We start from the raw sequence: 17,464 nt of genomic DNA on the forward strand, positions 1-17,464 counted from the left end.
AAGTGCTGGGGGATGTCAGTAGAAAAAGGAGTGCAGTAATTCAGCATGCTGTGTCACTGGGCTGGATTTTGCCACGGAGGCGGAGGTGAGTTAGGAGGCAGTCGAACTGACAAGTTCATGCTGCAGTTCGTTGTGTATTTTGCCCAGAGGCAGCTTCTCAGGGAGCACAACCACCTGCCCGGTAGTGGGGGTGGGCAGACAAGTAGGGTATTTAAGACAGCATTTGAGAGGTTGCCTGAGACAGCATTGCAATTTTATCAAAGGGGGACAAGCCCCAAGCCATGTCCAAGCAAACACTGACCTCCAGACGGGTCAGGACTTGGAATTAGTCCCGATGTCGGTGTGTCAATAAGGTTGAGAAAATCCAGCCCACTGTGCCCCCACCTTCTCTACCAGCAGGCTGCAAGAGCAGACCAGCATTTACAAAGCAATTTCATGTCCTCAGTGCCTCACAACCAATGAATTAGTGTGATTGCTGTTCTTTTTGTCCACAATCATGGCTTACAATTTGCTCAGGGCAAGGTCCTATGAACAGCATCGAGGTGAATGACCAGTTAGTTGACCTATGGTGTTGGTTGTGGAATAAATGTTGGCCAAGACACCAGGAGAAATCCCCTGCTCTTCATTGGAGTAAGTTACACAAGTGTAAAGGAAATATCTTTTTTTTTCCTAATCATGCTGTAGGATACTGAAGAAGGCTTATGGGGGATTTGTGTGTATGTTTGCGTGCGTGTGCGACTAATTTAATTAAACTGAAGACAGTCAGATTGTAAGGTTTAAATCATCAAAGGGGATAAGTATAATAGCAGGCATTTTGAGATAGAAATGGATGAGCTAATCTTTGCATTTGTAGATAAGTTGAGATGCTGTTTGAATTTCAAAGTGGAATTGGAAGGTAACAAGGAAAATGTTTGCATCTTGCAGGGATTCACAGGTAAACAAGTAGTGGGAATATCATGTTTTATTGACCCAAAAGCAAAGACGACATGGAAACATGAAAGATCTTATATTTGGAAGAGCTTGACTTTCAAAGAAAGTTTAAAAGAATGGATTTGAATCATCAAAGGGCAGAAAACATATTTAAGTAAAGATTGAGAGCAGTATGTGAGTGGCCATGTGGCATCATGAAAGGTGGACTGTGTGAAGACAGATTTGTGAAGAAGCAGCCTCTAGCCATTCCAGAGAAGTGTTTGCTTGTTCCAGAAAGCAAGGTTTTGTTAAAAGCCATGGGGTTTCCAGTGTTGAGTGAGAGAGAGCGAGCGAGAGAGAGAGAGAGCGCACGAGAGAGAGAAGCTGTGAAATACCTCCCATATAGCAACAGAGGGGGTACCTTGTGGTAATATTGCTGATTGCTTTATAGATTAAGAATCTATTTGGACTGCTGCCTGAAAAGGGCATTTATTTGGGAGTCTAGCTAAGTAGAAATCTTTTCAAAAATGTGGTAAGACTAAATTTAACTGTGTAACTGTAATCTTGTGCATTTAAGTTTTCTTTCGTTTGTTAATAAAAGTTTTAATTTAATATTTAAAATCTCCAAAAGTGGTAGTGGAATCTTCACTTCTGACTTCACTGCACATATCTTCTTGTAATAGAAATATAAATTGCAAATCGTTGTGATAGCTTGGCCAAGTTTCCCTTTGTGATTTGGTCAGCCTGGCAATAACCATCTGCCATATCATAACAACAGAGTGTTTTACACCCACCCAAATGGGCAGGCAGAACTTTAGCTTAGCATTGCATCTAAGAGATGACACCTCAGGAAATGCAACAAACCATTGATACTGCATTGAATGATTAGCCTAGAATATTTGACCAAGTTCTGGAGTGGGGCTTGGACCCATAACCTTCTAACTAAGAGGTGAGGATGCTACCACTAAGCCAAGTCCAACTCTTAAGTATAGGCTTTGCTTCCAAGACTTTAGTTATTCTTTGAGAGAAGGATACAGACATACTTACAACAACGTTCACCTGATGAATGGCAAATACTTTTGAGTGTGAACTTTGGATCAAGAATTGACCTAATTAAGGAAGTCTAAAGTCCAGCTTAAAGTTCAGCTCCAGCATTTACCCTGCACCAAGCTAAACATGAAACTGAGCTTTGAACTTTCCTCTTCATTCCATTAAGTTCTTTTTAAAAATTGCTCCTAATTACTAGTCAGTAAATAACTAACAAAAATAGTTTACTAATAAGCACCATCATAGCCTGGACATACATTGCAGTTGCCAATTAGGTATCAGGACATTAAATGGTCACTAAATTTTATGTCACTTGAACAGTCTTAAATAAAACCATTAGAAACAAGAGACTGAGAGCTGCCCAACATTAGCTCACTGCAGCAGGGTATTTGGGTCAACTTCTAGTTATGGACGTCTCAGAAAAAGTGTATTTTCCAAAGCACAGCAAAACTGGCCACACATTCAACTAGTCATTGCTCGAACCACACCTCAGCTTCCTAAATTAGGCATGAAGCAGGAGAGAGAGTCACCCAAGAGGAAGACTAGAGCCCAAGTCATCCAAACCAGGAATACATAGGTAGGGGAAGAGTAGGAAGTAGGAACAATGCTTAAAAAGATAATGGCAGTTACATGGCCAGAAGCATTTGCTACAACCTCAGTTGTCCAGCATCCACCGACTGCTCCTCATTCCCTAAATAGCTGAGGTATTTCCACTGAATGTTATTCCAAGTTTTCAAATAATTACCTCCAGCATTGCAGATGGATGGAAGCTTTTTTTTCCCCATTCCTGTTTGTTTGTCTATTTGTCTGCTAAAAATAACCTCAAAAGCCAATGGACAGATTTTAACTAAACTTGGTACACAGATAGGATAGGGCCCAAGGAAGAACTGATTTGTTTTTGACAGATACTGGAATTTTTTGAAGGATCTATTAACATTGGGTGAATTAACTTTTTTTTTAAAGAATGTTGTGGGTTGATTGATTTAGAATGCTATTGATTGTTTTAGAATGTTGTGGACTGTCTCAGTTGAAGTGGTAGAATTTGTCACATTGGTCAAAATGTGGGCAGAGTTTTCAGAGCAGTTTGTTGGACATGGATTAACCTGAAGCCTCGTCAGTGAGATGGAAGCTCTTAATAAATAGATTTATTTTTTCAGTTTTGTAGTTACAGAGCATCAAGCAGGCAGGGGAAAGCCTCAAGGAAGAGCTGCATAATTGTAATAAGGTTGAATTAACACATCGTGGCAGAGCTATGCACTCTACTGAGTGTGATTTTCATTTCTTCTGGAATGAAACACTTCGAAGTAAGGAGTGCGCCTGGAAAGGAGTATTAATTTAAATACTTGCAGAAATACCCCTGTGTAGCAGCCTAGAAAAACAAATCGTATTTGGGTACACTATTTTAAAGAATTTGAATGCATACAAGACAGAATTTAGCAATTTTAAACACCCGTTAAAGGGGGGTGTGCTTAATAAGGAGTGCTTTCCTGGTTTTTGGATACTTACAAAAAGGTCATTTGCACTGTCTTAACATAGATTGGTTACAGCACAGGAGGGGGCTGTTTGTATTACAGTGAAGCTTCCACCCAATTTCTCCAGGAGTTTCCTGTAGCCTTGTCCTGCTTGAGCAAGAATGCACATGATATGTAGTATGAGCAGAGAGAGCTGCCAAGCACAATCAACATCCCCACTCCCAGTAATCGCTACAGCTCACACTATCCAAACAAACAAAGGCAAACAGAGGCAAATATATCACGGGGAAAAATTGATTTGGTCCGCCTTATCCCCCACTCGCTTTTTTGGCTTGCAAATTAGAAAAAGGGTTGCTTCAGGTTTACTTCCAAAATAAACACTTAACTCAAACCAAAATAAACAAAGAAATCTTATTCTTATTAAGTATCTGGCTGACTAATCAACTTTAACAATTACTGCAAAGTTATAGAAGCAGATCTCAGATTATATGTTAGGCTTCACACTCAAACTCCACACTTGGCAACTATTTTGAAATTTAAAAGCCCTCAATTTGTCCTGAGTTGGTCAAAAGGTAATTGACTATTACTCACTATGGGCAGTCACCAGTGTGTTGTGACATAGATAATCTTAAAATTGTGCTACATTGAAGAGAACTTCAACTGTGAAGTTGGCCAACATTTACCTTTTTTTCTAAACTTGAACTTGTTAAGGCTCATTGTGCAAAGGCCTGATTATGGGGAATCTCCATTAGTGACTCACAAAAAGCACGGTGCTAGAATGGGAATGTGATTTCTTCATGTTACACCAGGACTGATTGATCTTTTAGCTGCTATAGTGCATGAATAAAATGCTTCAAATTATCTGGTCCAGATTGGGTATTCATTTAGACAATTTTAAAACAATTCGGCTCAACAATCATGCAGTATTTGAATTGTACAGATGATGATATTTGCCAGAATTCCAGGACTTGCCTTTAATTAGCATTCCTGTCAGGGGTAGGTCTTTTATTTTCCCTAAGAGAGCTGCAATCTGCTTTCAAAAATGTCCACAAACGTGTCAGCAATGGCTTTGTGGTAAGACGCACATCTCTGAGTCAGAAGGTTGCAAGTTAAAACCCCACTCCAGAGGCTTGAGCACAAAATCTAGGCTGATATTTCAGTACAGTACTGAAGGAGTGCTGCACTGTCGGAGTTGCCATCTTTCAGGTGAGACCTTAAACTGAGGCTTCTTCCATCCACTAAGTCTGAAAGGTCCCCTGGCACTATATGAAGAAGAGTAGGTGTCCTCAATAATTATCACTAAAATAGCTGATCTGGTCATTATCTCATTGTTGATTGTGGGACATTGCTGTATAAACTGGTTGCTGCATTTCCTACATACATCGGTACTATACGTTAAAAGTACCTTTTTTGGTAATAAAGTGCTTTGGAACATTCCACAGTCTTGAACAGCATAGCATAAATGCAAGCTCTTTGTTTAGTGTACAAATCAAAGAAAAATGTCAGGCCAAAAATACAATATGTTGTCAAACTATTCAGTGTTCTGAATTATTTACACTCATTAAACAAAAACGACTGACTGATACGGCTTGCTTTGCTTTGTCCTTTCTTAAAAAAGGTTTCTGGAGATTCACTTCACACTTTTAACAAACATCAATTTTTTTCAATGACTCCAGTGTGACAAGCAGAAGCATTACAAAAAAACTAACAGTGACAGCTAATTGGCACAAGTTACAGGCCCTGACAAGACTGGAAATTTTCCTCATGGATATGGCCATTTGCTCATGGTCACAAGTGCTTACATGTTTTGCTGGGCTGATTGATATAAAGAGGGCACATGGTTGCCAGCTGTGGTATGTGATTTGACATTGGCTTTGAAACCTGACCATCATGGCGAATTTCTAATTTGCTAGTTACGTTGTCGAGATTAGCCAGTAAAAATTTATTATAGCAGTTCACAGCCACGTAACTTCAATTTATTTCAATAGGACTAGGCCCTAGGGGATGAAGGAAAGGACCTATCGAATGAGGGCATGTGCTTTATAGTGGTCCAACATCCTGACCAGTATAACCATGCTGCTTGATGTAAAGTTTCAAACCTTGGTTATGAGAAATACATGGTTACTGATCCACAACACCTGAACCTATTTTTATTCCAACCAGAAACAGGAAATTAAAATAGGAAAATTATTGGACCGAGAATGGCTAAGTCTTATTTTAGTCTAATCATCACCCCTTGACATTCAATGGCATTACCATCACTGAATCCCTCACTATTAACATCCTGGGGGTTACCATTGACCAGAAACTGAACTGGACTAGCAATATAAATACTGTAGCTACAAGAGCAGGTCAGAGGTTAGGAATCCTGCGATGAGTAACTCACCTCCTGACTCCCCAAAGCCAGTCCACCATCTACAATGCACAAGTCAGGAGTGTGATGGAAAACTCCCCACTTGTCTGGATGAGTGCAGCTCCCACAACACTCAAGAAGCTGGACACCGTCCAGGACAAAGCAACCCACTTGATTAGCACCCCATCCACAAACATTCACTCCCTCCACCACCAACACACAGTGGAGCAGTGTGTACTGTCTACAAAATGCACTGCATAAACCCATCAAGGCTCTTTAGACAGCACCTTCCAAACCCACGACTACTACCACCTAGAAAGACAAAGCCAGCAGACACATGGGAACACCACCACCTGGAAGTTCCCCTTCAAGTCACTCACCATCCTGACGTGGAAATATATGGCCATTCCTTCACTGGCACTGGGTCAAAATCCTGGAACTTCCTCCCTAACAGCACTGTGGGTGTACCTACGCCACATGGACTGCCACAGTTCAAGAAGACAGCACACTACCACCTTCTCAAAGGCATTTAGGGATGGGCAATAAATGCTGGCCTAGCCAGCGACGCCCACATCCTGTGAACAAATAAAAATAAACACAAGCCTTCAGCAGTCTCTCTCACCACCCCTTCCATTGGCCCGACTCTCACTAATATTTTTTGGTAAATCGTCTAATTAAGTTATAAAAATACTTTGAATAAAATGGCAGATCTCTTGTCTTCTATACTATTAGTACACTATAAATATGCTTCAATAAACTGAGAAGGCCATCAGTTAATCAACTCCAAGAGTCCAGCAAAGTAAAAAGTTGTATACATGGCACAGGTCAGAAAGGATACACTCAGGCATTATCAAAAGATTAGCTAGATGATTAGGGGAGGTCTGGCTATAGACAGTTCTCAAGGATGCTAACCCAGTATGGGTCAGAATGGGTGGGCATTTTGTGATGGCCATTAATGTAGAGTGGGATGCAAATCCATTTTACTCAGCTATTAAGAAATTTCTTGCCAAGGTCATTGGCCATCAGACAACAAGGGCATTTTACTAAGATCAACTTATTACGTGATCTTTTTAGAGCAACTCCCTATCTGTGAAGTACCCAGGCTTCCCAGGATTAGGTTTCAATTCCAAATGTAACATACACTTTAAAGGTTCAAATGATGAAGGAAATCATAATTGAAAGTCAGAAGTCAAAAGGCTAGCAGAAATCACCTTTTTCACACAGGAATACAGTTTATGTGCCAACATTTTAGTATCAGAGTTTGAATCTGCACTTCAAGTTCATTATCATGAAAACCCAACCCATCAGCATTGTTGTATTACTATATCCAAAGTTACACTACAACCCAAAGGAACACAGTTCTGGCAGAGATCCGATGTGCTGCACATTTATCAAAGTCAAGGTCAAAGTCAATCTATGGAGCCATTGGGCAGAACTCTGAGCCCGGCAGGCAGGGAGGCGCAGTGAGTGGGATCGGCAGCAGCTGGGAAACAGCCCACCGCCCACGATTGGCTCCCAACCACAAGTTCATGCTGGGTGGCCTTCACTAGTCAGGAAGGGCCGAGTGGGGCAGAGGCCTGGCAGCCACCAGGCCCAATGGTGACCCAGTGTCCAGTTTAAAAGCGGCCCAGGCAGCCCAAGAAAGGCTGCCACAGCAGGATGTCTGTTCAACATCGTCTCGATGGAGTCAAATGCAGCTGGAGACATCTGGCGAGAGGGCAGGTTGGGTGGGTACTCAGCCCCCTGCTTTTCTGGCGAATGCCTCTTGGTCCTGCTGGAGAAGGCAGCTGCCAGGAGGGACACCCTTGTCCCCAGAGATGGGAGGAGGAGGCTACCGCACATCACAAAGAGGGCATGGGAGGAGGTGGCAGTGCTGGTGAGCAGCCATGATGTGGTGCGGAGCACATGGGTGCAGTGCCGGAAGCAGCTCATTGACCTGCTGCGCTCAGGAAGGGTGAGTACCGTGTTGGCATGGGTCAGTGTGCAGAAGTGTTGAGGTGTGGCCATCCCACTGTGGAACTCAGGGGTGCTAGAGTCTGAGTGTCAACTGTCAATGACTCTGGAGCTGGCCAAGGGGGTGAGCCTGGCTGCTTGGACTGAGTGCCTTGCGCCTCGAGGGCCACGACTCAGACATGCCCTGCGAGGTGTTCCTCAGCTGGGGTTGGCCAGGCTGCAATGGTGCTGCAGGTAGACAGTGTACTAATTAATGCTCCTTTATCCTTTCAGGAGAAGACAAGCTGTAACCAAGCAGAGAGATCATGGACAGGTGGAGGGTAACCCAACCTGCTGCTGTTCAGCAAGTTCGAGCAGGACGCCCTAGAGCTCAAGAGCAGGCACGGTCCACATGCAACCGGGCACGGAGAGGCAGGGGGGCCAGACGAAGGTAAGAATGCAGTGCACAGAGGAGAGAGTTTTGGATTGTGCAACTATTCTGGTGTAGTTTCTTTAGTGATGAGAGACTCGAACCTGATCATTGAAAGACAATGGCACCATGATCTCCATTGTCTCACCAGGGTGCCTGGCATTCACAGTGACAGTGTGGTGACTTTAACTAATGACATGTCCTTGTTCTCCCTTTTAGATGCACCAGCACACACTCGCTCTCTGGACCCCGAAGAGCCACCCCTGATGCCGGAGGGCCACCGGGTTTCATTTGCACCTGTGTCACGCCCACTCTCTGAACCAGGCACCAGCACCTCAGTGACCAATAAATCGGTGGCAAGAATGTCAGTGCACATTGGCGAGGGCACTTCATACTTGCTTGAGTTGCAAGCAGAGGCAGAGTGCGCCCAGGACACCGGCAGTCAGAGGACTGCTGAGGACTAGGACAATGCTCAGTTGAAGGCAGATGATGAACCCCTAGAGTCACCCATTAGGCGGCAGATGCTGGATGTCCAGCGGGATGTGTGGGAGGATCTGGTGGGGATCCATGAGGGTCTGAGCGCCATGGTCTCTGTTGTGGATCATCCATGCAGAGCGTGAGCACTGCGTTTACCCTCATGGCCGAGCGCACTGCATCCTCCATTGAGAGAGTGGTGACTCTCATGGAGAGGCAGCTCCAGGGACAGAATCAGGGGTTCCTGGGGTTGTACTCGGACCTGCAAGCCCTCACACAGGTAATGACCTCAGGTGGTCAGTGTCAGTGTGGGAGATGGATGAGGCACCCAGTGTCCCAGCTCGGTGCCCGTCCATCAATGGTGAGCAAGGAGGTCCAGAGCAACTTCACATTGGCACACGAGCTGCTTGTCGTCTCTGAGGGCTCCTCTCAGGGCACTCTGAATGATGGCAGCAGCTCCTCCACCCCCTGCCTGTGACCCTTGTATCTGATAAGACTGCGATGACTGGGGAGGTGCCAGCCTCTGGCCACTCCCTCCCAGGCGGGGCCAGCACAGGCTCCACGGGCCAGAGGACGACCGCCAAGGTCATCAAGGCCAACAAGACAGCAGAGTCAGCAGGCTGTCTCCAATGCCAATGTCGGCGAGTGGGGGGGCACCAAGACGTAGCACACAGAAATGTAAGTTAAAGGCACCACGAGCACAAGAGCTGGGTGATTTTCTGTTTAGTTATGTTTGGTTTATGTGTCTGCTGGTGTGGACATCAACACCAGTAATTGCAATGTCGTAATGATTTCAATGTGGCGATAAGATTGAATTTGTTTTGCTCCTGATGACCTGAGTATGCTTCACATTTTTTCTATCTGGTACAGGGTACGCTAATATCTAATGCTGGACGTGAGTGGCTGGACATTTTATTTGCATGGGTGCAAATGGAAGGGTCATTTCAGACATCCAGGATAGAGGCAGCAGGACTGGCATGAGGTGGAAGCAGATCTTTGGTAGCACAGCTGAAGATGCTTTGGTTCAAGGTGTCCCTGGTATCCCTGCCTCCTTGCAGATTACCAAGGTCTGGCTCCACACCCTCAGTGTTCTCTTCACCGTCCTCCTCTTCTGACTCACTACTGGACTCATCCTCTGTGGCCTGTGCAGCTGCACAACATCAACATCCTATCCCTCCAGTGGGTCCCCCCTTACCAGTGTCAGATTGTGGAGAGCACAGCATGCAACCATCATCAGTGACACCCGCTCTGGAGGAGTATGGTAGTGCTCCCCTTGGACAGTCCAGGCATCAGAAGCGCATCTTCAGAAGACCTATGGGTCCTCTCTATCACTGCCCTTGTGGAGGTATGACTTGTATTATAACGCTGCTCTGCCTCTGTTCTTGGATGGCGGAGAAGCGTCATAAGCCACCTTGTCACCCAGCAGCCATCCATCCAGCCGGGCTGGAGCACTGAAGAGCCCCGGCACCTGGGAGTGTCTGAGGATGTAGGAGTCATGGGAGCTGCCTGGATACCTTGCACAGACTTGCAGAATCTGCATCCTGTGGTCACACACTATCTGGATGTTCATGGAGTGGAAGCCCTTCCTGTTGACAATGGTGCCTGGCTCACCCGCTGGTACCTTCATGGCCACATGTGTACAGTCTATAGCACCCTGGATGTGGGGAAGCCCAGCAATCGCTGCAAAGCCTCTGGCTCTCTCAGCCTGGCTGGCCTCGTCCGTACAGCAAAAAATAAAGGTCATTACCCGCCTGAACAAAGCTTCTGTCACCAACTTGACGCAACTTTGGACAGCTGATTGGGAGATTCCACATAGATCCCTCACTGACCCCTGGAAAGAGCCAGAGGCATAGAAGTTGAGGGCCACTGTGTCTTTCAGAGCCACTGGCATGGGGTGTCCACCCACACAGTCGGAGCTGATCTCAGGCCCAATCATCTGACAAATGGACGTCACTGTCTCCCTTGAGAGGTGGAGCCTCGTGCGGCATTGCACCTCGGACATATTGAGGTAGCTGCATCGCCGCCTGTAAACCCTGGCAGCAGGATAGTGGCATCTTCTGCAGCCCCTTCCGCCTTGGACTTCCTGCTGGCCCTGTGCCCCTTGTGCCTGCACCTCTCCTCCCACAGGTCCCTCCCCTGGAAGCTGCATAGGGAGACCCGGCCTCCTCTCCCTTCTGCCCCTCTCTTCCCCCTCAGAGGAGGTGCCTCCAGCGGAAACCACAATCCTCATTCCCGGGGTAAGGGAGGGCTGTCTGATACCTGGAAGAGCCCACACTGTCTGAATCCTCCTGGGGCCTTGGAGACACCAAGGAGACCTGAAATGGAGCCTGGAAATGCTAACAATGAAGCCCCAAACAGAGATGGAGCTGCCAAGTGCCAATAAGTCACCAGCAGCAAACTATGTACCAAATTCCCTACTACTAACACTGGCAATGCTGCTCACCCCTTTTATCCACCCGTGGATGAGGTTTTTGTAATTATCGGCTGGCCACCTGCCCGTTTTGCCCATGCGATGAATGGGAACTCACACGGGCAATGAAAAATCACTCTCAATTGGCTTTTTAATGACCTTAAGTGGCCCCTTAGTTAATGGCGGGCGTGGGTCCAGCACCCACTCGCGCCAGCCAACCGAAATATCACCGCGTGTGAGATGATGTTGGGATGATCACCCAATGTCATTGCGCGCTATTTTACATCTGCACGCTATTTCATACCCAATCAGGTCGGGCATGTGCCCACCCATAAGTCGTAAAATTCTGCCCATTGTGTCAGTTCAGATTACAAGTTTCAAACACACTGTTCATCAACCCCTTTGAATTAAATGAACTGATCGACAATATTAACAGATTTCACGGAAGTCTTTAGTTATTGCTGGTTGCTCATACATAATATAACGATCAAAGCTTGCACATTATCTATCCAGAGACCTAGCATGTAAGCATTAACAAATACTTACTCACATAACCTTCAGTTAACCTGAAAATGTACCGGCTAGGTTTCAAGTTTTGTTAGTCAATCTACTAAATCCTGAAACGTTTAACTGAACTTTCTCCCTCCACTTCCCCACTCCCCACACCTGAAAACAAAGGATCCAAAAACTTGGATTGTAATACAGAAAAAAACCAAACATCTGCTGCTATAGGGGATACAAGTGAAGGCATCTGGGAAGTTACTTCTTTGAGTTGGCCAGGAGAAGAGGAAAGTGAGCTGTCAGTTTGCTATTAATACAAGTCACTAGATCAATCTCCATCATTTGCTATCCCCCCTGTGTCTTCTTGCTGCATCTAGCAATAGGAAAAACAGCAAGCGGATTAACTTCTCATCCAGCAAGCGCATTTTATTCTTTTCTTCCTCAATTTAAATCATTGCCATTTAAGACAAGTTTGCTGAGCATAGCAAAGAAAATGGCAAACGTGCACATTATTTGCACGTGTTGATATTTGACCAAAATTACTTAGAATACATGACAGAAAGAATATGGTACAGAAGGAGGCCATTTGGCCCATTCTCTCTATGATATCCAATTAATCCCACTCCTCTGCTCTTTCCCCTTAGCTCGGTCAGTTTCTTTCCCCCTTCAGTATGTATCCAATTCTCTTTGGAAGGGAACTACTGAATCTGACTCCACTGCCTTTTCTGGCTGTGCATTCCAGATTATAGCAACTCGCTGTGTAAGAACATGGTTGTCACTGCCTATGTCACCTTCCAGTTCTTTTCCCAATCAACTTAAATCTGTGTCCTCTGGTTAACAACCATTCTGCTAATGAAAACAGTTTCTTCTTATTTCCTTGATCAAAATCATGAAGGGTTTTGAACAGCTCTATCTCCTCTTAACCTTCTCTGCTCCAAGGAGAGCAACCCCAGCTTCTCCAGTCCCTTCCCCTAATGCAAGTCCCTCATCCATGGTACCAATCTAGCAAATCTCTTCTGCACCCTCTCCAAGGTCTTGACATCCTTCCTAATTATGGTACCCAGAATTGAACACAATACCCCAGCAGAGGCCTACGCAGTGTGGCTTGGTATAACCTCCTTGCCTTCGTACTCTTCCTCGATTAATATAGTCAAGGATCCCACAGAATCACAGAATTGTTACTGCACAGAAGATGGTCATTCGGCCCATCGTATCTGCACTGGCTTTCCGAACGAGCAATTCAACTAGTGCCATTCCCCTGCCTTCTCCCTGTAACCTTGCACATTCTTCATTTACAGATCATTTTCTTTTCAATGGTTCAGTTGAACCTGCCTCCACCACACTCTCAGGCAGTGCATTCCAGCCTTTAACCACTCGCTTCATGGAAAAGTTTTTCCTCATGTCACTTTTGCCAACTACTTTAATCTGTACCCTCTCCTTCTCTATCCTTTCATGAGTGGGGACAGTTTCTCCCTTTCTACTCTGTCTAGACATCTCATGATTTTGAATACCTCTATCAAATCTCCTCTCAGCCTTCTTTTCTCCAAGGAAAACAGTCCCAGCTTTTCCAATCAATCTTCATTGACGAAGTTCCTCATCCCTGGAACCATTCTCATGAATCTTTTCTGGATTCTTTCCAATGCCTTCACATCCTTCCTAAAATGCGGTGCTCAGAACTAGACACAATTATTCAAACAACAAACTAGTGTCTTATACAAGTTCAACATAACCTCCTTGCTCTTGTAATCTATGCCCCTATTAACAAAGCCCAGGATACTGTATGCTTTATTAACCCTGCTCTCAACCTCTCCTGCCACCTCTAATGGCTTACACCCATATACACCCAGGTCCCCCTGCTCTTACACTCCCTTAGAGTTGTACCCTTTATTTTATATTATCTCTCCATGTTCTTACTACCAAAATGAATCACTTTTCACTTTTCTCCACATTGAACTTCATCAGCGCCTGCCCTCCATTCCACTGACTTCTCTGTCCTTTTGAATCTCGACACTATCCTCCCCACAGTTCACAGATGCCATTTTCCAATATTATGAAATGCAAACGAGGTGGAAATTGGGAACCCACCTACTTTCAATAAAGTAGCAATTAATGGGCCACTGAAGTAGTTAATCAAGCAACTGAGTTAAATTTTATGTTCCTCGTTCCATTTTAAGGGGTGCGCATGGGTCACAGTGGGGGTGGGATTGATTCCCAGCAGCTGATCATGACTGGCACAAGGGCGGTTGAAAAGACCTGGAAATGGATGCATTTTTTTTAAGAAAGGCCTTCACAACTTCACCAGCCACCTTCAAAGATTTGTGCAAACACACTGTGTTCCTATACCCCCTTTAAAACTGTACCAATTTTAGACTAAAATAAGCAGCACATTAATCTGAAATGATCAAAGTAGTTCAGCATTGGTAGAAACACACAACGCTCTAAAATTCTACCCAAACACACCTTATAACTGCAGTGACTACACTCATCTTAGAACTGCTCAATCTCTCCTGCCATTGGGACTATTTCACTTGGTTTAGTTTTCAGTTGTCCAAGTGCTCACTAATGTAAATAATCTTTCGTGATATTTGCAACTCAACATTTTCAATACATGTGTCACAGTGAAAAAAAATCTGTTTATTACAATTCTGCTTGTGGGAACTTGAACACAAATTAGCTGTCATCTTTCCTACATTACAACATATAGTACACTTGAAAAAATATTTCACTGGCTGTAAAAAAACTTTGGGGCATCTGTGGTCATGCAAGGCACTATAAACACAAACATTTCTTATAGTCACTGACTGTAAATCGGTTTATCTCTAGTCTCACACAACATTCCAGTGGCCATGACCCTTGACCCTTCCCTGCCTCCATCTTCAAACTGTATGGTCAGGCAAATACTTGCTATAAACTAAAATGCAAACTGAAAATGCTAGAAATATTTAGCAGGTCAGGCAGCATTTGAGGAGAGAGAAGTAGAGTTAACAGGTGGAGGTTAATGGTGGTGACAATGGACCAGTCCAGCTGGCTGGAGAGCCAGTGGCAACCTTGCCACAGCCATTCCTGGGAGCCCCGTCAAGATTAAATCCCAATCAGGCAGCCAGCTGACAGCCATCAGGGTTCCCGGCTCCTGCAAGGGGAATTTACCACAAGGATCACTCCTGCAGGGCGGGTGTTCTGTCTCGGAGAGCTACTGGCCAAGCAGAGGCCGGCATCTCTCCAGTACCAGCAGTGCCACAGTACAGTGACCATTGCTGATACTGCAGCAAGCCCGAAGGTGGGAACTGACGCTGGAGCCCTGGAACACAGATATGTGGGGCGGGATTGCTGGGGCCAGTCAGGGAGGCCCCAGTGAGGGGGAAAAAGGGTTATCAGTGTAAAGGGCAGCGGGGTGTCTCTCTACGGGTCCCTCCCTTGCCACTGGTAGGTCCTCTGCTGGGCTCAGGGGTGTCCAAAGAGTGACCACTCCCACCAGCATGCAGGGATACTCTTTCGAGTTATCAACAGTCACAGATTGCAACTCTTTTGAGTACAATCACAGTTCTTGGTGTCCGGGAGTGGGACATGAACCCACAACCCTCTGATTCAAAGACGAGGGTGCTATGAACTGAGCCACAGCTGACACGCCTGCCAGGGTTTACCTGACAGTTAATCAGCCACTTAAGGGCCTTAATCAACCTCTGGGCAGGAATTCTCAACCCTTCCCGCCCTGGACTTAATTGAGGTGAGTTGGGAAAGCGATGGGCTCTCCAGCCTGAGCCTTCCCACCACATTATACGGCAGCCCCCCCCACCCCCCCCAACTCCCAGCCTGCCTCCAGCGGAGCACTGAATTCCACCCAATGTTTCAGTTGATGACCTTCCATCAAAATTGGAAGTAGTTAGTGATTTAACAGATTATGAGCAAGTAGAGAGCCAGTGAAAGGTTGCTGGTCAATGGTGATGGGGGTGGAGGGTAACGGACAGGCAATAAGTAATAGGCAGGACAAAAGGAATAATTGAGGCAATACAAAGTGAGTGGTAATGGGACAAGTAATGAAACACTTAAAATGCCCAGTTAGGAAGAACAGAAAACATAGGAGATAAGTGCCATATTACAGCCACTAGAGTGCTAAAAAACACACAGCAGGATCTACTCATGAAGAGAAAGGGCACAACAGCAGGGAGGCCAGTTAGGACTGACAAGAAGAGGAATTTCTTCACTCAGAGGGTGGTGAAGCAGTGGAATTCTCTACCACAGAAGGCTATGGAGGCTAAGTCACTGAATACATTTAAGTAGGAAATAGATAGATTTCTAGACTCTGAAGGTTTCAAAGGGTATGTGGGAGGATTGGCGCTGAGACAGAGGGTCAGCCATGATTATATTGAATGGCAGAGCAGGCTCGAAGGGCTGAATGACCTACTCCTGCTTCTATTTTCTATGTTTCTAAAACATCTGCCACTGCAATAATCTGTGCAACTTCATACATACAGAAGCTTTAATCTGCTAAATGAAGGCTTACAAACAGATAAAAAGAGAGGCAGTGCCTAGGTAAGGGCCGAAGAGCAGGAAGCAAAGCTGAACTCGAGCAAAAGCACAAGAGGTGAACTGTCCACTATTTCTACCAGGAAAGCATGCTTTAATGCGAAAGCAGTAAGGAGCACACTTTTAACATAACATCCAACTTAAAAGGAACAACAGGTCAGAGCATTGGCATCTCAGTCACCTAATTCTTTCTTGTGATTTATTTTTGCTGATTTGAATTGCAAAAATTCCTCATGGTCTGCACTTGGTAAATCATTGCTGAGTTTGTGTGTCAAGTGCAGCCAGTTTGGTACATCCTGCAATAAATAATTGGAATGCACAGAAAAAAGATAAGCAGATTTTACTGGCAGTGTAAATCTCAGGCTGGAATTTGTACTGTATTTGTACAGCCCTTCCACATTCAGACCATACCATACCAAACACTATACTTTCTGGTTATTATTCGGCTTTTTCTCCGACATGATAGCAGACATCCCAAGGAGCAGCAAAGTAGATCTGAAACCACCTCCACGCTTTTGTTTCTGTGCTGTGTCCCCGAATAGAGTTAAGAGTTTTTAAATCTAAGCTCAGTTGTTTCTAACCGTTTGCTGGGTTTCTCTCAACCTTTGCAGCCGGGCTTTTCTTTCTGATGTATTTCTCTGCTAGCTCAGCTATATGACTTTGTTCCACCTTTCCTCCTGTTACGCTGTTGCGATGTGCCACAAATCGCCAGGTTTCAATTTGTTCATCCTCCCAATTTACCGTGGCAGGATTTAAACTCACCACCTTTAGATGGCAAGTCCAAAAATGTAACCACAAGGCTACTGTGCCCAAATATGCTGGATCCCTTTAAACCATGCAACAGTGTTTGCTAGCTGTGGCACTGTTGGTAACACTCTTGCCTCGAGTTATATAGTTTCTTTTTTATTTATTCGTGGGAAGTGAGCTTCGCTGGCTGGGCCAGCATTTATTGCCCATCCCTAGTTGCCCTTGAGAAGGTGGTGGTGAGCTGCCTTCTTGAGCCGCTGCAATCCATGTGGTGTAGGTACACCCACAGTGCTGTTAGGGAGGGGAGTTCCAGTTTTGACCCAGCGACAGCGAAGGAATAGTGATATATTTCCAAGTCAGGATGGTGAGTGACTCGGAGGGGAAATTCCAGGTGGTGTTCCCATTTATCTGCTGCCCTTGTCCTTCTAGGTGGCAGTGGTCGTGGGTTTGGAAGATGCTGTCTAAGGAGACCTGGTGAATTCCTGCAGTGCATCTTGTAGATGGTACACACTGCTGCTACTGTGCGTCGGTGGTGGAGGGAGTGAATGTTTGTGGATGTGGTGCCAATCAAGCGGGCTGCTTTGTCCTGGACGGTGTCAAGTTTCTTGAGTGCTGTAGGAGCTGCACTCATCCAGGCAAGTGGGGAGTATTCCATCACACTCCTG

At 45.3% G+C, this 17,464-nt stretch overlaps 1 protein-coding gene across 5 annotated transcripts in view; it reads right to left on the reverse strand.

Annotated features, from left to right (window-relative positions):
• Positions 1 to 17,464, reverse strand: part of nos1apa (nitric oxide synthase 1 (neuronal) adaptor protein a) — a 410,966-nt gene that overhangs the window by 327,376 nt on the left and 66,126 nt on the right. The window contains exon 1 of one of the 5 annotated variants that reach the window (XM_078561754.1): positions 3,463 to 3,484. The exons of the other annotated variants lie outside the window; for them this stretch is intronic. The gene's annotated coding sequence lies outside the window, so the exon portion shown is untranslated. Of the gene's footprint in view, positions 1 to 3,462; positions 3,485 to 17,464 lie in introns of those variants that run through there. 5 annotated transcript variants of the gene reach the window in all.

This window comes from Cetorhinus maximus, chromosome 17 (genome assembly GCF_964194155.1).
Source record: "Cetorhinus maximus chromosome 17, sCetMax3.hap1.1, whole genome shotgun sequence".
Classification (NCBI taxonomy): domain Eukaryota; kingdom Metazoa; phylum Chordata; class Chondrichthyes; order Lamniformes; family Cetorhinidae; genus Cetorhinus; species Cetorhinus maximus.